Source organism: Puma concolor, chromosome C1 (assembly GCF_028749965.1).
Source record: "Puma concolor isolate L17-30 chromosome C1, mPumCon1.1.hap2, whole genome shotgun sequence".
In the NCBI taxonomy this organism is placed as follows: domain Eukaryota; kingdom Metazoa; phylum Chordata; class Mammalia; order Carnivora; family Felidae; genus Puma; species Puma concolor.
Window position 1 is genome coordinate 14,614,739 of NC_141674.1, and position 7,212 is coordinate 14,621,950.

Consider the following 7,212-nt stretch of genomic DNA (forward strand, 5'->3'; position numbering starts at 1 on the left):
GCCGAAGTCAGACGCTCAACCGATGGAGACACCCAGGTGTCCCCAGAAAACTGTATTTGTTTTCTTTTTAATGTTTATTTATTTTTGAGAGAGAGAGGGAGCACGCACGTGCATGTGAGTGCATGAGCGGGGGAGGGGCAGGGAGAGAGAGAGAGAGAGAGAGTGAGAGAGAGGGAGACACAGAATCAGAAGCAGGTTCCAGCCGTGTCCTGCTACTCTTGACCACATACCAGCAGCATCGGGCTCTCCCGGGAGCTTGTTAGAAATGTAAAATCTCAGGGCTCACCCCAGACCTGTGGATCAAAGTCTGTATCTTTAACAAGGTCCCCGGGGTCATTTGTACGCACGGAAAGATTTGAGAAGCACTGCCTTAGAGCACGAAAGCCGGTGAAACACAAAACAGGCTCTGAACGAAGAAAGAAAATAAAATCTTCACCATGCACGTGTTGTCATCAGGAATATACGTCATCATGTAAACGCACTTACTGCAACAATGGTTCTTTTAAAGAACCAGTTTTGGATTTGGACAGAAGTTCCATATGCCTCCTCCCAAGGCGGGCGTGCACAGAGCTTTGCCTGCTATTAACATCTCTTATCTGTGTTGTATGCTTGTTACAGTCAATGAATCAATACTGATACATTATTATCAAAGCCCATAGTTTATGTTAGGAGCGACTCCTTGTGTTGTATATTCTATGGGTTTTGACAAATGCATTATGTCATGTCTCTACCATCACCATGTCTTACAAAATAGTCTCATGGCCCTAAAACCACCCCGCACCCCATGTTTCACCATCCGTTCTCCCCATCGCCATCTCCTGGCAACCGCTGATTTTTTTACTGTGTCCATTGTTTTTGCTTGTTCCAGAATGTCAGATCGTTGATATCATATGGCATGGCGACTTTTCAGACTGGTTTCTTTCATTTAGTAATCTGCCTTTAAGATTCTGCCATATGTCTTTTCGTGGTTTGACGATTCATGTCTTTTGTCGCTGAGTAATATCCCACTATATGGATGTACCACAGTCTTTTTATCCAATTACTACAGAAGGACATCTTGTTGGCTTCCAGTTGTTAGCAATTATGAATCAAGCTGCTATCAACATTTATGTGCAGGTTTTTATGTGGGCGTAAGTTTTCAACTCAGTTGAGTAAATATTGGGTGTGATTGCTGGATCATATAGTAAGACGATATTTAGCTTCGTCAGGAATTTTGGAAGCCAAACTATCTCCCAAAACGGTTTTACCGTTTTGCATTTCCACCATCCTCGCCAGCATTTGGTGATGTCAGTGTTTTGGATTTTAGCCATTTTAATAGGTGCGTCGCATTTTTGTTGTTTTAGTCTGTGTTTCCCTGGTGACACACGGTGTGGGGCATCTTTTCATCTGCTTATTGGCCATCTGTATATCTTCTCTGGTGAGCTGTCTGCTCAGATCTTTTGCCCATTTTGTAACTGAGCTGTTTGTTTCCTTACCGTTGAGTTTCAGGGGTTCTTTGTATATTTTGGATACAAGCCCTTTACCAGACACATGTCTTGTAAGTATTGTCTTCCGGGCTGTGGCTTGCGTCTTTCACAGAGCAGAAGTTTTCCATTTTAATAAAGTCCAGCTTAACAACTCCTTCCCATTTGCACATCCAGTGCTGTCGTGTCGGTAGCTTGAAATCAGGTGTAGTGGGAACACTTACACTTGGGAACTGGCAAACCCTACAAAGGAATTTTTGCTTTGCTTTTTCCCTGCACACGAGAGTTGGTTGTAGAACGTTTGCCGACACACCACAGCCTCCTGCCGTCTACCAGATCGTCCCAGCTGCTGTTACTTTCCTAATGATTTGTTTACATGTACAAATGTTTTTATTTTGTGTACATAGGTAAAATATTGGTATTTTCTCTTTCTTTTTTTTTTCTTTTTGTTTAATTGCTCTTAATTCTCATATGTTCCCCACTAACACAGGAGCTAGGGTTATAGTCATTTCTTATCTGGGGAGTTTTTCATGCTAAATAATACAAACTGATTTTTAGCCTCAATTTTTACTGTGTTATTTATTTATAGATGATTTTGATACATACATTTTTTATTTTAGAGTGAGAGAGAGAGCGAGTGGGGGAGAGGGACAGAGGGAGGGAAGGAGAGAGAGGTAGAGAGAGAGGGTGGGGGAGAATCTTAAGCAGGATCCACACTCAGCACGGAGCCTGCTGTGGGACTCAATCCCATGACCCTGGGATCATCACCTGAGTCGAAACCAAGAGTCGGATGCTTAACTGACTAGGCCCCCCAGGTACCCCATAAATGACTCTGATATTAATCATTAGACAAAGTTCTGACTGCTGATGCAGTGTCATCACAAATAATTCTTTGTTTGAGAAACAAGTTTGGATCTGAAATGAATAATCCCAAATAATTTAGTGAAACTGATTCAATAAAGGAGACGAGGAGCTTTTATAACTTCAGATAACTGTTTTTTTGAACATATCTCAAGTCATTCAAAGTGTAAGTAATGATCATACTTGCGAACTTTTCAGAATTTACAGAACTAAGAGCAGTTTGACATGACAAACCTATTTTGCTTTGCTGCAAGCTGGGCGAAGTGCCTGTCTCATAGTAGGCGCTCAACAGATATATGTTAAAATAACAATGAAAGTCAGGAGTAAGACACAGACACCCGCTCTCACACCTGGAATTCATTATTTTACTAGAAGTCTTAGTCAATGGAATAAGACAGTAAAAATAAATAGGTATAAAATTTAGGGAAAGAAGACAAAATTATCACTTGCAGACACTTCAGATTTTCTTTGCAGAAAATCCAGGAGACAATTAGCATTATAAACCAAGAAAATTTGACAAAGTTACTAAATATAAGCACAACATACCAAAAAAAAAAAAAACCACAAAACAAAGTCATACTCACACACCACCAAAAATCAGTTAGAAATTGTAAGGAAAACACTCCATTCACAGTAAGAACAAAAAATATAGGATTTGTAGGAAAAAAACTAAATATACGCAAAAGCCTTTTTGAAGGAAAATAATAAAACTTTATTGAAGGACATTTAAGAAGACCTAAATAGTAAGACCATGTCACGTTCAGAGTTGGCAAGACTAAATATCATTGAACTATCTACAAAATTCAATGTAATTCCAATAAAACCCCAATGGAAGTTGCCATGGAGCTTGAAAAAACTGCTCCTAAAATTCATGTGGAGGAGTAAGGGTTCAACCAAACCCTTTGGGAATAACCAAAACCTTTCTTCTTCTTCTTTTTTTAATTAAGTAGGCTTCATACCCAACGTGGGGCTCGAACCCATGACCCTGAGATCAAGAGTCACATGCTCCACGGACTGAGCCAGCCAAGTGCCCTGAAAACATTTCTGAAGAAGAAGGAAGAGGCGAGATTTTCTTTAGGATATGTGAAGACGTAAATGGTCCTACTCATCAGGCAGAGTGATACTAGGGCATGTATGCACAGGTAGATGAACGTCTAGACCAAAGCCTAGGTGGAAGCTTATGTCCTAGAGGAAATATTAAAATGGGGGAGCAACTGGGTGGCTCAGTTGGTTAAGCCTCGGACTTCGGCTTGGGTCATGATCTCGCATCTGTGGGTTCAAGCCCCGCGTTGGGCTCTCTGCTGACAGCTCAGAGCCTGAAGCCTGCTTTGGATTCTGTGTCTCCCTCTCTGTCTGCCCCTCCCCCACTCATGCTCTGTCTGTCTGTCTCTCTCAAAAATGAATAAACATTAAAAAAAAGTCAGAGGGGGGGCGCCTGGGTGGCGCAGTCGGTTAAGCGTCCGACTTTAGCCAGGTCATGATCTCGCGGTCCGTGAGTTCGAGCCCCGCGTCAGGCTCTGGGCTGATGGCTCAGAGCCTGGAGCCTGTTTCCGATTCTGTGTCTCCCTCTCTCTCTGCCCCTCCCCCGTTCATGCTCTGTCTCTCTCTGTCCCAAAAATAAATAAATGTTGAAAAAAAAAATTTAATAAAAAAAAAAAAAAGTCAGAGGGGAAAGGTTGGATCATTCAACCAAAGGTGTTGAAATAATTGACCTTTATGGAGATACGAAATTAAATTCCTGCCTCATGTCATACTCACAAGCAAACCCCTGACAGAAGGAAATGCAGAGAACGATTCATTTGACCTCAGAGTCATGAAGGACTTTGTGAATGAGATACCAAAGCAGACCAATAACTTATTCCATAAGAGTCAAACGTTTTTCTACTACACAAGATGCCGTAAATAAAGTTGAAAGACAGTTGGCACGCTGAGAGCATGTATTTGCAACATACGTCGCAAAAGATTGATGGCTTGCCAGTCTTCTGCTTCCTGGAAGCAGCTGATACGTACCCCTCCCACCGCCCCACTGCCCCCAAATAAAGCTGAGCAGAGGAAGGACAGGGGTGGAGCTGGGGGCAGATGGGGTCAGAAGTGACACAGATACAGACAGACCATTCATGAAAGAGGAAGTCCAAATGGCCGCCAAGGAGATGGAAACTGCTCTAACGGCTGGGGAGTCAAAACATGTCACAAGGACAATGATGTACCATTTTGTATTCATCAGATGGGGAAAATTTGACAAAGGTGACATTATCAAGTGTTGGCCATGGCGCTGCTCTGGCTTGTAAACTGGTACAACCATTAAGGACAGTGTTTTGGGATAACTAGGAAAGTTGAAAATGCCCTCTGTCATCACGAAACGTGTTTAACCTGATAACCATGAGGAAACAACCAGACCAATCAAACCAAAATCAATTTTTGCTTTCAAATGGCCTAGATTAAAAAATGTCAGTCATTAAAAGACTAAAAAAAAATGATTGAGTATACAATGGAATCCTACTTGGCAATGAGAAAGAACAAAATCCTGCCATTTGCAGCAACGTGGCTGGAACTGGGGGGTATTATGCTAAGTGAAATAAGTCAGTCAGAGAAAGACAGATACCATATGTTTTCACTCATATGTGGAACTTGAGGAACTTAACAGAAGACCATGGGGGAGGGAAAGGGGAAAAATAGTTTCAAACAAAGAGGGAGGCAAACCGTAAGAGATTCTTAAATACAGGGAACAAACTGAGGGTTGATGGAGGGGTGGGGGAGAGGGGAAAGTGGGGGATGGGCATTGAGGAGGGCACTTGCTGGGATGAGCACTGGGTGTTGTATGGAAGCGATGAATCACGGGAATCTACCCCCCAAACCAAGAGCACACTGTCTACACTGTATTTTAGCCAACTTGACGATAAATCATGTTAAAAAAACAGATTGAGGAACTTTGGAGATTATTAAAAGAGATGTAAAAAAACACAACAGGGGGCGCCTGGGTGGCGCAGTCGGTTAAGCGTCCGACTTCAGCCAGGTCACGATCTCGCGGTCCGTGAGTTCGAGCCCCGCGTCAGGCTCTGGGCTGACGGCTCGGAGCCTGGAGCCTGTTTCCGATTCTGTGTCTCCCTCTCTCTCTGCCCCTCCCCCGTTCATGCTCTGTCTCTCTCTCTGTCCCAAAAATAAATAAATGTTGAAAAAAAAAATTAAAAAAAAAAACACAACAGATTACAACTAAATGCAATGCTTGATTCTTGTTTGGATTCTGGATGGAAAAAAGCAAAAAAAAAAAAAAATGGATATAAAGGACATTATTTTGGCAATAGGGGAAAAAGTAACATTAGACATTTATAATGTCCACTAGATAAAGTATTATTGTATCAATGCTGAATTTCTTGAGTGCCATAATTGTATTGGGTTATGTAAGAGAATGCCTTGTCCTTAGATGGTAGATGCTGAATTCTTCAGGGTAAAGTATCTGTAACTTATCCTCAAATGCCTTTGTGTGTGTGAAACAGAAGTAGAGCAATTGTAGCAAAATGTGAACAATTGGTGAATCCAGGGGTTTATGGGGTGTTTACTGTATAGGTTTTTCAACTATCCTGTGGATTTCAAATTTTTCAAAGTAGAATTTTAGGAAAAAAAGGTGAATACTCTATGACCCAACATTGCCATTTCAGTACATACCTAAGGAAAAATATCAGTTCTGGAAGGACCAGTATGGATCCAGGGATCAAGCAAATTGTGGAATGTGAAGTATCATTCCATTTGTGGAGGGAAAGAAAGAAAGAAAGAAAGAAGAAATTAAGAAAGAAAGAGAAAGAAAGAAAGAAAGAAAGAAAGAAAGAAAGAAGCAAAAGAAAGGAAGGAGGGAAGGAAGGAAGGTAGGAAGGAAGAAAAGAAAGAAAGAAAAAGAAAGAAAGAAAAAAAAGAAAGAAAGAAAGGGAAAGAAAGAAAAGAAGAAAAGGAAAGGAAGGAGGGAAGGAAGGAAGAAAAGAAAGAAAGAAAGAGAAAGAAAGAAAGAAAGAAAGAAAGAAAGAAAAACACATTGTTTTGGATACATGTATGCAGCAGGAGCATAAACTCTGGACTGGATACACATCAATTTCAGAATCTGGTTACCTGTCGTCGGCAAAGAAGGAGCAGGGGAGGAAGGATGGAGACAGGACCAGAGAAGGGGCAATGAGGAATTTCCACTTAATCCGTAAGGCTTTAATTCTTAAACAAACAAACAAATAACTAAACAAACTAAAAACAAACAAACAACAAAGACCTGAAACCACCAGAAAAGCCAATGTAGACAAAAACAAACAGAAAGAAAAAGAAACATTATTCTTACTAGTGATTACCTTGGGTGAATATGGGGAAGTTTCACTTTTGACTTTACGCGTTTCTAGATTGTTTTTCTAATGATTTTTCCCTCCTCTCTGAACGTGAGGGAACAAAGATTTAATGTCTGTATTGTGTCAGGGACTAGAGCAGTCAAGCTGGGAGTTGCCAGTCTGAACGAACAGAGACCTTCTAGGCTCGCGGGAGCCTCTGGTTGGTTAGCTGTGACCTTGGCCACCTTCCTGGACCCCCTGTCTGAGTAGCACTTTTCCCCATGGAGTTAATGTCTGTATAAATGGGGGAAATCACGGGCTGCGCTCAGCACAGTGCCTGGCACACAGTAAGCACCCCGTAAGCGTTAACACCACCGCTGTGATTGTAGTGGCTGCTGTTACTATCATTCCCCGGCCCCCACTGGCCAGGGCAGGGTGTCCCTGTCACACTGCTGCTCTGGGCCTGTCCATCCCTGCACTCCCGCCCTGCTTTTGGTGGCCTGCTCGTTCCTGTGCTGTCTCCAGCATTAAACTCCGAGCAAGGAGTCCCCTGCCCACGTTCGTCTCTGAACCCGGCGGCCGGCACAGAG